The sequence below is a fragment of the Podarcis bocagei genome (genome assembly GCF_964188305.1).
Source record: "Podarcis bocagei genome assembly, chromosome: 6".
Taxonomy (NCBI): Eukaryota; Metazoa; Chordata; class Lepidosauria; order Squamata; family Lacertidae; genus Podarcis; species Podarcis bocagei.
Window position 1 is genome coordinate 21089208 of NC_138130.1, and position 14051 is coordinate 21103258.

At 46.7% G+C, this 14051-nt stretch overlaps 1 long non-coding RNA gene across 1 annotated transcript in view; it reads right to left on the bottom strand.

Moving 5' to 3' along the window:
- Positions 1-86: 86 nt before the first annotated feature.
- LOC308589536 overlaps positions 87-14051 on the bottom strand; it is a 215993-nt gene continuing 202028 nt past the window's right edge. Inside the window, exon 3 of the long non-coding RNA XR_014009365.1 lies at positions 87-345. This is a non-coding gene — a long non-coding RNA (uncharacterized lncRNA). The remainder of the gene's footprint in view (positions 346-14051) is intronic.

Below are 14051 nucleotides of genomic sequence, written 5' to 3' on the forward strand. Positions count from 1 at the left end.
CGAGTCCTTGTCACGTTACTTGTATTTAGATCTTAAGGCAAAAGCAAGCAAACAAACAGCAGCAACAAAAAAATAAATGAGGAAGATGTTTGTAAATATTTTCTTTAATACACAGGGGGAGGGGGGGGCAAAATGGCTACGAATTTCAACCACGTGTCACTGAATTATCTACCTGTCCATGTATGTTTGCTGAGCATTCTCCTTGGTTGGATCTTCATGATGTTTTCTTAAGAAAAAAAAATTATATATATATATATATTCTTTTAATTTCCATCAGAAATATTTCTGTACGCCAAACTCTTCAACAGGGAGATCTGTCCCAGCACACCTACAAATAAAACAAACCTGGAAAAAAACAGAAAAGTATTATTATTAATAATTATTACTTATTTTTCTTATGAGGTTTCTCCCCCTCCCTTTTTTCTTTTCTTTTCCTGAAACACGGCTGCTAAAATAAATAAATAAACTAAACTAAAATCAAGGCATCAAGCCTTTAGACAAAAACCAAGACAGAAAAGAGTCTACCAAAAATTTTTAACAAATCGAGAGTTGTATTTTTCTGCTAAATTCAGAAATCCTTACTATAAGATAGGTCTTATGTGGAAATGGATACTCTGAATAAAATGAACTATATATTAGCTGCGTGTGTTTCTTGACCTTTGTTCGGTATAAGTGCAGAAAATTCAAGACCAAGTTTGAACGGAGCACGGGGGTGGGACGGGACTTCAAAAGTTATTTTTTGAAACAGTTTGCTCCTCTGAAAAATATCTGTGAGCGAACCTAGCCAGAGTAGCTTCCGGTTTATATGTGCACATATATGTGTACTTAATGATGTAGGAAAAATAATGTTTATTTTCTATTTTCGGTTAATAAATACCATACACGGATCTCTTCCATGTATTCTGAGTAGAGTTGACCGTTGGCCACCGACTTCTTCCAAGTCACCAAATTGACCCCGATCCAGCTAAAGTCCTTCGTGACGACAGCCCGATCCTAAGGCATCTTGACTCGGAAGTAAGCCTCATTTAGTTCACTGGAACTTACTCGCAGGTCAGTAAACGCAGGGCTGCCGTCTAAGGCTGAGCGGCGTTGAAGTCAATGGAATTTACTTCTGAGAAAACTTTCTGTAGTTTCGTGCTGCATGTCACGAATAATTTCAGCTGGTTGAAGTTAACTAAACTACAATATGGTTGTAGTTAACAAAATCCTGCTCACGGTAGACCCATCGAAATTGAATGTAGTCTTGCTCATTAATTCCGTTGGGTCTTCTCTGAGTAGGGCACAACCCCGCTGTTCAGTGAGTATGGTATTTGACTGTATGTGTGCCAGACTACAGGGAGGGGGGAATTTATTTAAAGCCGAGATCTTGCCCTGCCCGTGATTATTTCTCTTTTATCCAAACCCGTGTCTTTTGGGCCGTAAACCTGTGAATCCAGACGCCTGGCTGGTAAAACATACGACAACTTCCAAAAGCTGTGATTTCTTTTTCTTTTTTCAGCAACTCTTGGAGAAGGTGGGAAAGGGTACAAAAGGGTAAATAAAGGTTTGGGTTCCCTCCCACACACACAAAAAGTAGAATTCTTCCACCGAGAACAGATTTGTTTCTTTTGTTATGAACTCGAAATGTCATCTGATTTTTTAAAATGCATTTGTAAAAAAAACCAAAAACAAAAAAACAAAAAATATTTTATACGTGAGTTCTATCGGATATCATTTTTGGAGAATCAGGAATGACCAAATAAAACTAATATCAAGTCGTGTTTTATTTTTCATTATCTACCTTCGAAGAGAAATGTTGCGGTCCAGCACACTGGGCCTTTCAAAATACCAGAAACGTGGTACGTGTTGCTTGAAAGAGACCAACTTAAGGTCAATATATAGCTTTGCTTTTCTTTTTTTCATTTTAAAAAAGGAATGTTGAACACAACAGCTTTCGATTGCGAATAATGATAATAGCTATAGAAATAATAACCACAGCAAACACTTGTACTTTGCAAAGTTTTCAGCTTTAATATCGATGGGAAACTGAACAACACAAAAATGAATCGTTTTATGTGTGACAGTTTAAAACATTTAATAACAGTACTGTTGGACTATGGGATTTTAATATGTAGACCTCAAGGAAGCAAAAAGCCTTCCAGAGGCAGGAGGTGGCGGTGCGGGTTGATCCATTCATTGGGCATCTTCGAGCTAAATTTAAACAGATTACAGATCAATCATGGCTACTAGAAAGTCAGCCCCAGTGTCTTCAATTGGGCTTACTCATAAGTATGTTTCCTACTGCCGCCTTATAGCTCCCTTTATTTCCCTTAAACCACATGCTCGGATTTTATCCCATTGACACCAACCGGACTTCCAAGTACATCGCTTGGAACGGGTTGTGTTCTGCATATTTCTTTTAACCGACCCTGGGATTAAAAACAAGGCATGTTATGAGCACAAAGTGAGTTGTTTTCACTGGAAGTTACATCCGAAAAACGCCTCCTAAGATTTTCCGGTAGTATTTGTAAGGCTGCCGTCCTATGCACACTTCCTTGGGAGTAAGCCGGATTGAACGCAGCAGGGCTTGCTTCTGAGGAGATAAGGTTAGGACGGCGCTGTAAGTCCCATTTCACTTAATGAAACTTGCTTCCCGAGAAAACACGCACAGGATCGCGCCCTAAGGCTGCAGTCCTTAAACACAAATCCTATAGGACTAGGAAATGAACTTCCTTTTGAGTAAATATGATTAGGACTGATGTCAAAACTTAGCCTGCAAGCCTCAACCCACTTACTTGGAGCAAGCCCCATTGGATTAAATAGGATTTACTTCTGAGGAGGCATGTTCAGGATTGCTCAGCACGTCATTGAAATCATTTTTTAAAAAATGTATGTGTTGGAGGGAGGGCAGAAATGAGCATTTGCAAGGCTGATTGCGTTCAGTTCAGTTGCCCTGAATATATTGTTTAAGGCAAAAGTTATCCTTCTCCCCGAAGCAATCTCTCGGTTTTTAAACTAATTCACACGCGCGCACACTTCAAGCCTTGCCGTTTCTCCCTCGTCTAACCCAGACATGTGGAATTTCTACTTAACACTTGTTCTGAAATTGCTTTCAACTTAAATTAGACCGTCATCAATGAATAATAGACAGAGGCAACTAAGGGCTCGTATTGATCCTTTCCCACCCCCTGCTCTCTCCCCTCCCCTTGTGATATTAAACCTAATCCAGTGCCTAGCCCAGCTCAACAAGTCAAAGATTCCCCCACAAGGAGCAAGAAAGTTTCCTTCAGCCGAGGATTTCCCCCCGTCTCTGCCCTTCCCCAAAGATAATTATTTTCTCTGATCGCGACAAAAGGAGACTTGTCGGTGCTCCTGTTCTTCTTACTGCCCCCAGACGATTTTTGGTCCCTCTGGTTATTTAAATTTCAGGTTTCCCCTTCTCCCAATCCATTATTGGTTTTTGTTTTGGTTAGACCTGCTGCTTCCTTCCTTCTTTCTTTCTTTCTTCCTTCCTTCCTCCCTCCTTCCTTCCTTCCCTCCTTCCTCCCCCCCCCCAATGTGGGGAATCCTAATTGATTAATATTATCCCCCCTTCCAATCATCAACAAACATCCCACGACGCCTGGGAACCTGCTCCCACCTGCGAGACAAGCCTCTGCTGAGCGTTAATTGATGTGTGATTTAAAGGTTGATAAAATATTAGCGCTTTGCCACCGCCTAGGCCCGGACGCGGGCGAGTTTTGGGCGCTCAGCCAGAAGGGAGAGGCCAGAGCGGCTCCGCGGAGCCCAGCGCGCGCGCGCGCGGGCGCCCTCCTCCAGAATTGCTGCAAACACAATTACACAGCCGCCCGCTGCATAATTCATGGGCTGAGATTTGGAAAATTAATAAAATGAATTATAACAAGAGGCTAATTAAAAACTTTAGTAATTGTTGTCGAGGCGGCTTGATGGGAGGCGTGTTGCACAAGGCCCTTTTGCCTCTCCACAAAATCTCCTCCTTCTTCTTGGAAAGGACTAAGCTGGAGGAAGCAGCCTTGGTTAACGAACCGCGTTTGGAGGCTGACACGAGACTACCCGTGGTCGTGATGAATGTACAGATTTGGCTCCTTGTGGAATAAAGGGCTGCAGTAGAGTTTCTGATAAAGCCTAAGCAGAATTTAGAAGATCCCGGTTTCTTGGTCTTCCAAAGTGGCCTTTCTTCCTCTCTCCTCTTTTCTTACGCCACATCCACGCCCTACCGACCATTCTGCATGGCCTGAAGTAGGCTGTTGCTTCTTCCTCCCTGGGTGCTCGCCGAGCCGTAGGCTAAGGAGGCTTCCTCTTTGGAAGGACGTCAAGGAAAGGCTCTGGCGCCCGCACAGCCGACGCTGCGCAAAGCATCCCGACGTAGATCAGTTGGATCAACGCAGAGATCAGCACCCTTGACATTTGGACAGCGGGCGGGGAGAGTAAATGGGTTGGTGGAAAACGAGACTCATCTTTAAAAAACAACAACAACAAAACCGGCGAGGTTAAGGAGTTTCCATCAAAGGAGATCTAGTAGGTCTACGCCAACCAGGCGCCTTGGATTCCCCCTCCCCGCCCCCCACATCAGCAGGCAGGCTTAATTTCATTCTCTTTCCCGCTCCTTCACTCTGCATACAAACACAGAGAGCTGCCCTCTTCAAGCACAGTTCAGGCTTTGGAATCCAGACAGAGAAACAGTTAACGGAGACAGATCTACCTACCTACCTACCTACCTACCTACCTACCTACCTACCCACTCACACACACACACACACACACACACACACACAGAGAGAGGGGGGGGGCGCTTCTCGGGCTCTGATCAGGGGCGCCGACTTATAAAAAATATTGGGGGGGCCCATACCGGGGTCCTGCCGCTGGTTCGCTCGGGTAGCCGGGAGAACGCAGTTCGAGGTGGCGGTGTTGGGGAGAGACCCTCGCTCAGGGCGCCACTAGACTTGGCGGCCGGCGGACTATCTGGGGGGTTTTGGAGCGTATTTCGGCGGAGTGATTGGGGAGGAGGGGGCTTGTTGCCGGATTCTTCAGCTGAGCCGGAGATCCGCTGCTGGGGGTCCCTGGGCCGAGTTGTGAGCACGGCCTGCTGAAGGGAGATCCAACCGATTGCGCGACGGGGACGGCCGGGGCTCTCCGGCTAGGGCGCGCGGCTGGCTGGCTGGCGAGGGAGCAGGTGGGGAGGAGGCGGGGGTCCTCACTCTCTTAGGAAACGCACCCGCGCGCCCGATTGCCACGAAGTCCGAAGGGTGCGTGTGTGGAATTAAAAAGCAAAAACGAGATACGGGCAGGGCAGGCAAAGAGTTTTCTGCAAGAGGATGGAGGGCAGGTTGAAGAGAAAATCACTCAGGATGAGACAGTCAAATCAGCCATGATAAAATGGGCTCAGGATATTGGGTATAACATCATGTTTGAGGACTGGGAAAGGTTATGGACCACCGGAATGAAATTCACGGCATGTAATGCCTTGAAGGAAAATATTATGAAAATGATTTATAGGTGGTACATGACCCCAGTCAAGCTTGCAAAAATATATCACCTGTCTGATAATAAATGTTGGAAATGTAAGGAGGCTGAAGGGACATTCTTTCACCTCTGGTGGACTTTTCCAAAAGTGAAGGCCTTCTGGGAAATGATCTATAATGAGTTAAAAAAGGTATTTAAGTATACCTTTCCCAAGAAACCAGAGGCCTTCCTCTTGGGCATTGTTGGCCAGAAAGTGTTAAAGAAGGATAGAACTTTCTTTATGTATGCAACTACAGCAGCAAGAATACTTATCGCAAAATATTGGAAGACACAAGATTTGCCCACACTGGAAGAGTGGCAGACGCAATTGATGGACTACATGGAACTGGCTGAAATGACTGGCAGAATCCGAGATTTGGGAGAAGAAACAACGGAAGAGGACTGGAAAAAAATTAAGGACTATTTACAAAAACAATATAAGTTGTATGAATGTTAAAAATTTACACGATTCGGAAACTATAGCTTCAGCAATTAGATTTGGGAAACAGGAAATTATATTTTAAGTAAGAAAAGGTCAAAATCTAAGGTAATACTATGTTTAATTTAAGATATAAGTAACTGATGAAAAGTATGTTAAATTTAGAGGTATAGTATTTGAAAAGTACAAAATAAGGTACAAAACAAGGTAATAATTTGCTGATATCTTTATTATAAAGAATGCAGGGTAAGGGAGATGCGAGGAAGTCCAGTTAGTTATATAAAAAATGTGTTGAATGGTTGGTTTTCTTTTCTTCTTTTTCTTTTTTTCTTTTTCTTGTTCTTTTACTTTTTTCTTCAGTGTATGTTTCTAACTTTGTATTTGAAAACTTAATAAAATATTTATAAAAAAAGAAGAAGAGAAAATCCTTTCGCTTTTCTGGGGCGCAGGGAAGTCTCAGAGCCGGAGGTTGGGGAAGGGACCCCCTTTGCTCTGCCCTCTTCTCCCGTCTTAGATTTGCATGGGGGTCCCCGCCCGAGCTTGCCTGGCCACCGGGCCACACAAGGGCCGCGCTCTACGCGGCACACCTTGCTAGCCGCGCAGCTGTCCTCTGCGGCTGCGGAGCGGCCCTGCGCCGGTGCCCAGCCCCTCTGGGCGCCCGCTGCACTGCCAATGACAAGCGGGCGACGTCGCGGGCGGGGAAGGCGTCGCTTTCTTTCCCGATCCTGCATCCTCCCAGTCTTCCAGCCCTTTTTTGGGTTGGAAGCTCGTCTCGTTCGCCCTTCTCCTTTCTTCACCCTGCGCGCAATTTTCCTCCCTCGTCTCCCTCCCCATTTCTCCTTCCTTCCTTCCTGACTGACGGGCTTGGGCTCGGGCTCAGGCTCGGGCTCGGGCTCCGGGTCGGGCTCAGGCTCGGGCTCGGGCTCGGGCTCCGGGTCGGGCTCAGGCTCGGGCTCGGGCTCGGGCAGCCCCAGCGTCGGCGGTGTTGGCGATCGGCGGCGCGGGGGGATGGCCCTCCCGGGGGAGCCGGCGCTGCTCAATGGGGTTGCCAAGGAGACAGGCCGGCCGCCCCCCTCCCCCGGCCCGGCGCCCCCCGCCGCGCCGGTGCCCGTTATCGAGCTGGTGCGCGCCAGGCGCCCTATAAAAGCCGCGGACGCGCCCACCGCCGCCCGAGATTATTGGGGGGGCTGAGCCCCCCCAAACGAATTTTTGAGGGGGCTCGGGCCCCCTCAAGCCCCATGGAGTCGGCGCCTATGGCTCTGATAAAAAACAACAACAAGCCAACGACCCCTCTTTTGCGTGTGTCAAGATAAGCATGAAAAACCAACGGACCAAAAAATCCAGCAACGACCTAGACTTCAGCCTTGACCTAATACACCGCTGAGTATCTCCTCCTCCTCCTCCTCCTCCTCCTCCTCCTCCTCCTCCTCCTCCTCCTCCTCCTCCTCCTCTTCTTCTTCTTCTTCTTCTTCTTCTTCTTCTTCTTCTTCTTCTTCTTCTTCTTCTTCTTCTTCTTCTTCTTCTTCTTCTTCTTTAGACGGGCAGGTCAAGCTACCTAGAAAGCATCTCCCTGCCTCTCTCCCTTGAAGCTTGCCAAAGTCACTCGCCAGGCTTCCGAAGATGGACACTAGGGGAACAGGCCCACTGAAGCAGATTTTCTCACGGGGGTGGTGGAAGAAAGGGAGGGAGGGAGCCATAATCCATACATTTCCTGGCACCCCGGGACTTAATAGCCTCCTGCTGTCCCTTGAGTCAATATGCCTTTATTGACATTTACGGGGGGGGGGGTGTCCACTGCCGGAGAGCTCCGAAGGACCGAGCTTGCCCGAAATGAAATCTACATAAGCAGAATAAGGACGACCCATTGTGATGCGTGTTTATCTAGGGGGGCTGTGTGCCAAAGTAAGGGGGCAGGAATAGAGAAGCAACTTGTGAGTGTGATGGTTCAGAACAGGGACAAGGACTCCAACTCCCATCAGCCCACCAGCCATCATGGCTAATCGCCAGGGATGATGGGAGTTGTAGTCTAATAATATGAAGAGGGCACAGATTCCCTACCCCTGATTCACAAAGAAATGTTTCCTTGGGACCACTCCATAAGGAGCTGAGAAAATAGTCCTATTCCTGTTTACTCAGAAGTAAGCCCCAGTGTTTTCAGTGGACCTTACTCCCTGGTAAGTGTTGCTTAAGATTACAACCCACTATTAGTTATAATGCCCTGGGTTTCAACCCATGAATGCCCCTGTTCTAAAAGGGAAGGGGAGGTGGGGTAGGAATAACACCCTCTGACAGGAGAGAGCTCTCCTTTCTGAACCCCACAACATGTGGCCTCGACTTGGGCTTATTATTTGGTGGCCAAAGGAATTGCACTCTGCACATGCCGCAGTGAACGCTAGCACTGAGTCACATATCCCAGGTACTACCTTTGAATTGAAAAGAGGTTATCGTGAGCCCTGGCACAAATTGAGCCAGGATGAATTTGTTAGTCTGGGAAGTGAAACATCCCAAATGAATCCATCTACACTTCTCTATTTAGGCTTAAGTTTGCTGGTCCAAAGGTTCCCCCCCCCCCAGCCTTTTCTTCCACAATGGGCTCAGTCAAGCAGAAGTACTTTATTGATCACAAAATGGGCATTGGGAAAACAGTTCACTCCTATACAGGTCTACTAAAAATATATACCCCATTGGAGTAAAGGTCAATATGTATAGGATGGATCGCAGCCTAAGTTTCTCTGTTAAACACTTCCCTCTCCTTCTAGTACAATGGGATAATGAATGTGCTTACTGTTTTCCAATTTAAGCCAATGAGACATAAAAGTGCTTCACTTTGATCAGGTTGGGGCCCAATAATCACAAACTACCACTGAAGGTAGGTCTGCAAACAAGTCAGCTTGTTCTGATTCTGCTGCATAAATCAAACACACACAATAACACAGTAGGCCACACTTTCCCAACTTGGTGCCATCTATATGTTTTGGACCACAACTCCTGTCAGCCCCAGATAAATGGCTTATACGACCCCAAAAATAGATTTAGAATTGAAGAATCTGATTCATACTCTCCAAGGCAGGGAATGCCAATCTGTGGTCCTCCAGATGTTGTTGGACTCCCAACTCCCTATCTGCCTCATCCACTATGTTTAGTCATCATCAATGTGTGGGGATATTTACAATGCAGTCAAACCAACAATGCATGTTTGCTAGATAGGCACATGATATGAGCTGGAGCTCAGAGTCCTGTAAGTTTCCTAGAGAGGACTCTGAGAGACACTCCCACAGTGCCCTGTTAGGGGGAGGGACTATGCATACATAAAATCTCCTCACCAGGCTGAGCACTTCTTCTCTTTGCTCTTTGAACTTCATTTCAGCATTGCAGAACATTCAGATGTCTGAGCTCCACTGCTCAGGCTCCATTTGAAACTAGACTAAAAAATGACTTTGTAGCCTGATTACCATTTTAAGCCTGCATGAATAAAGCTGCTGTATCTGTTACTCTTCAGCAAGTACTCTGAGTGAGTAAATGCCATTTTTGCTTTTTACAAGACTCTTTGTGTGGTTATCATTTTAATGTCAGAAAAGGGGAAATAACAGGAGAATTCAGTCTGCATTAAAGCATCCTAGATTACTTAAACAAAATGGCTAAAACTAGGCTATCAAAGCTTCCTTATTTTAAGCTGCAAAGGGATGTACTCTGCTGAACTCACAAACAGGAGGAAGGAAGGATAGTATCTAATACAGAGATCCTCTCCTAATTTCTATACACATCCTGACATAATTCAGTCCTACAACCATCTGAACCAATCCTTATAAGAAGAAGCAAAACAGTCTTCTTATAAGTAAATATACTTATTTACTCACTCAGTTTCACAGTGGCAGTCTTGAGGCAGGCTTACAATGTAGTTGCAGACATCTATTGTAGTTTATATTAAAATGGAGTCGGAGCTGTGGCTACTTGTAGCTGAGCCATGAGAGAGCAGAGGAAAAAGGGCAAAAGAGGGCAGGGAGCAGCTAATATAGACTGGCCCTGCTTACTTGTCTGAACACAGTGGGCGTGGCTCTCACAGGGAGGATTTCCTGTAGACCCTGTGAGATCCAACTTCCTCTCTGTGTGCCTTTCTAGCAAACAGTATTGTTGGTTTGGCTGCACTGTAAGCATCCCACAAATTATGTATGTAGGGTTTGTGGTGGGAAGCCAGTATAGGGTATGTAAGGATGGGTAAACAAATGAACAAACACAGCACTTTTCAGTGACGCTAGATCCCATACCCAGCCATGAGTTAGCCATAGAGCTCCATCAATCAAGTGATGAGGGATTGAGTGAAATCAGGTGCGTACCAGCATGTCGTTTGTGGACCTTTAAGGGCTGAGCCACACATTCATGCTCATGGCTTTATGAGGAATGTGTGGCCTTCCATAGGTGATAGGACTCTTGTCACCCATAGCTGGCATGGCCAATGGATAAATTAGACTCTATCAGCTGGAGGGCCATAGCTTCCACCATCTCTAATATAAAGACATTGGCAAGTGAAGTTTTCCAGATGTTGATGAGCCATCACATGTGAAGACGCCCACAGATAAAGCTTTTGTGTCATGCCAGGTGCAATGTTTTGCAAGTTAGCAGGGTCCAGACATTCATGCTTTGGCCCTGTATACATGAAGGAGCATCTCCACCCCCATTGTTCAGCCTGGACACTCAGGTCCAGCTCTGAGGGCCTTCTGGTGGTTCCTTCACTGCAAAAAGAGAGGTAACAGGGAACCAGGCAGAGGGCCTTCTCCATAGTGGTGCCTGCCCTGTGGAACACCCTCCCATCAGATGTCAAGGAAATAAACAACTATCTGACTTTTAGAAGACACTGAAAGCAGCCCTGTTCAGGGAAGCTTTTAATGTTAGATCTTTTATTGTGTTTTGAATATTCTGTTGGGAGCCACCCAGAGTGGCTGGGGAAACCCAGCCAGATGGGTGGGGTATAAATAATAAATCGTTGTTGTTGTTGTTCCTCAAATTTTGAGTGAATAGAGAGGGTGAATGAAAATGCCAGCAAAAAAACCAAAACAAACCCAGAATAATCACCTTATGATAGGGGAAGGGGTAGGATAAGGGAGAGAAATTCCTTGTTGTAAAAGCAAGCACATGAATGATGGAAGATTTAAAAAGAAATTCAAGCTCTGCTTTGTGATTTGGCATGTTCTTTGAAATTGACCTCATGTAGTCAGGAAAATATATCTGAGCAAAAGCAATTGAGGTTCCATCCACCACTAGGATCCTGTTCTTAAGGGACTCCAAATCAGTGGTGTAATTGGGGTGAGGGATTCCTATTTGAAAGCAGAGAGAAAACAGGGCATGTTGCTGGGAGGCTTAGTTAGGGCAGCAGGCCACAAACCAGCCTAACACAGTACACCACATTCAGCCACTGAATATACCACAAAACAATGGAGAGCAATGTATTTCTAAGGAGAGGTGGGGCTTTATCCCCAATGTTAGGTGCCAAAAATAACCCAGTCCTTTTTCTGGGCACCTGTGACACATTGTTTTTGCATTTCATTCTTGGATGCTTCCTGTTTTGAGTCAGTTTTTCTTTTAGGTTGCAAAAGAAGGAGAGAGAGAGAGAGAATGCGGAGACTGGATAAGCTATTTATTGGGGGGGTTGCCTCTGGTGTTGTGGTGACGCAAAAGATGATGATGATGGATGCATTTGCAAAGGGCAGGAAGAGCGTGAGATTTCAGAAACTGTCCCGTGCAAGGTTCCCTAGGGTCCCCCCCCTTAATTAGGCAATTGCCTCTGGGGCGGGATGGTTTGGCGGAACTGGGAGCCTGCTCCGAAATCAAACACTACTCCGAATTTAGCAAGGCAAATTTTATGGGGAAGCTAATTAGCCCCTCCCCCTCATCCATCCATTCATTCATTCCAGTCTAACATCTGTAAACTTGTGTACACGCGTACACACACCCCGCCCCAGTAGAAGAGAACACAGCCAAAGCGTCGACAGCATCCAGCCGCTGTTAACTTCTTTTTCCTTGCACAAGACCCTTCCTGCGTCTCTCTCCCTCTCCTCCCCCCGCCTTCTCTCTTCTTCTCTTCTTCTTTCGTTCTCCTCGCCGAAGTGTGTTGACAATAAACATTTAATGAAGGCAGAGACGCGGATGTCTCCAGACAGTGTCAGAATACTTTAAACAGACCATTAGCATGGAGTTTCCTGACTTCAAACACGGCGCGCGCCAGACCCTAACATTATAAAAATACGAAGTATGAAACAAATAACCTGTTTATACAGATAGTTGCAGCTGTTTGCGCCGCTCCTGACATCCTCCTGGCGACCCCCACCCGCCGCCCCCGGATCCAATCCTTCCTGCTGTATTTAGCAACAGAAACTTAACTCATTTCAGATTACTCGTGGTTAACGGAGAGAGGGAGAGAGAGAGAGGGAGGAAGGGAAAAATGTTAAATACAGTTAATGCAATATTAATCGCCCTTTGGTGATATAAAAAGCAATATTTTCAGGCGGCTATTGAGCTTTTCCGAGAGGCGAGAGCCGGGGAAAACAGTCGCGCAGCAGCGGAAGAGGGCAGAGAGGGAGAGAAGCAAAGAGGTCGGTATTTATGGCTTTTGTTTGCTTTTTTGGCTGCCGAAGAAAGCAAGGAGGACCCCCAAAGGGGAGGCGGGAGGGCGTTTGGGGGGGCACGTTCAGCGAGTGGCTCGGAGATCTACGGCTGGGAGCAGCAGCTGGGGCGGCTTTCGGTGGGGCTCGGCAGCAGCCCGTCCTTTGGAGCAAATCCGAATAACTAATAATGATTTATGTTAATTCCACGCGGGCAGCGGCTGGAGAAAGAGGGGAGCGGGCGGGGGGGGGTAGGGGGTGGTAAAGCCAAGGCAAGCTGGCTTGGGAACTAGCTCGGTCAGGACAAGCCAGCGGTGGCTTCCAAGAGAATGCGGATTTAATCCGGGGCGAGTTGGTGGGGCGCCTGTTTCACTCCGCTTGCTGGTTCCCTAAAAACGATGCCCTCTCCAAGGAATCAAGGAGGCTTACGGACTTAAGTGGGCACTTTGGCTGGAGGTGGGAGATATGGGCCAGCCATGCAGCGACGCCGTTCGTTTGTTTGGTTTTTTAAGCCTGCTTTGAGAAAAATGGCACACGATTAACAAGGGTTTATTTTATTGCTTATTTTTTCTCTCTAAAAACCAGGTTTGTTTTTTGTTTTTGTTTTTAAAAAACACACCAACCGATTCTCAGCAAATTCCTCTTGAAGGGAGTTCTTTCGGTTTGCCTTCCAGGGAAGTTTGCTGAAAGGGGAGGCAGCTCGGATCTCAGAGAGCTGGGAGCTAAATCGGAGCTGTCTGGACACCAGCAGACCTGTAGGTTTGACTGAGCTTTCCTCTGCCAGGAAGCAAAAAATAAAAATAAAAAATTGGATTGGAAGTAAGATCCTCCGAAATCAAGAGAAGGATGGGGGGCGGGGCACGGCTTGTGCCAGCAACGTCATTGGGGAGATCCCTCCCGAAATCCCAATCCGGTTTGAAGCGCCCTTGACGCCGAAGGAAGCGGCATCCCAGCGTTACAAGAGGTTCTCTTGCAAACTCATTTAGGAAACCAAATAGCTCAGACGCCTAATCTGAGGGTGGTGGGTTCGAGCCCCACGTTGGGCAAACAGATCCATGCACTGCGGGGTTGTGGGGTTGGACGAGATGACCCTCGTGGTCACTTCCAAGTCGTATGATTCGATAGAAACTTGATTCCAGTGCTTTCCCCCTGGGGCTTATGTCTGCCAGTGGGTTGCCATTCTACACACGCTTCTCTGCGAGCAAGTCCCACCGGGACTTACTTCGGAGTAGACATTCGTAGGGTTCGTTGGTTGGGGTGACCTGGGCTTTAAATAAACCCTTACAAAGTACCCCATTCATAAGTGTAAGCAACTAATTTCGTCGAGATACAATAGCAACCCTGCAAGGTCAGAGAGTCGGCTGATCCATCGCCATAGTCTTCCCAACATGTGAAGTCAGGTACCTGTGGAAAGCGGTTGAGCAGAGGGAGGGAGGGCCTGGATCACTGGTGGAGCATCTGCTTGGCAGGCAAGATGTCCTATGTTTCAGGCACGGCTAGAAATGTCCCCAGTC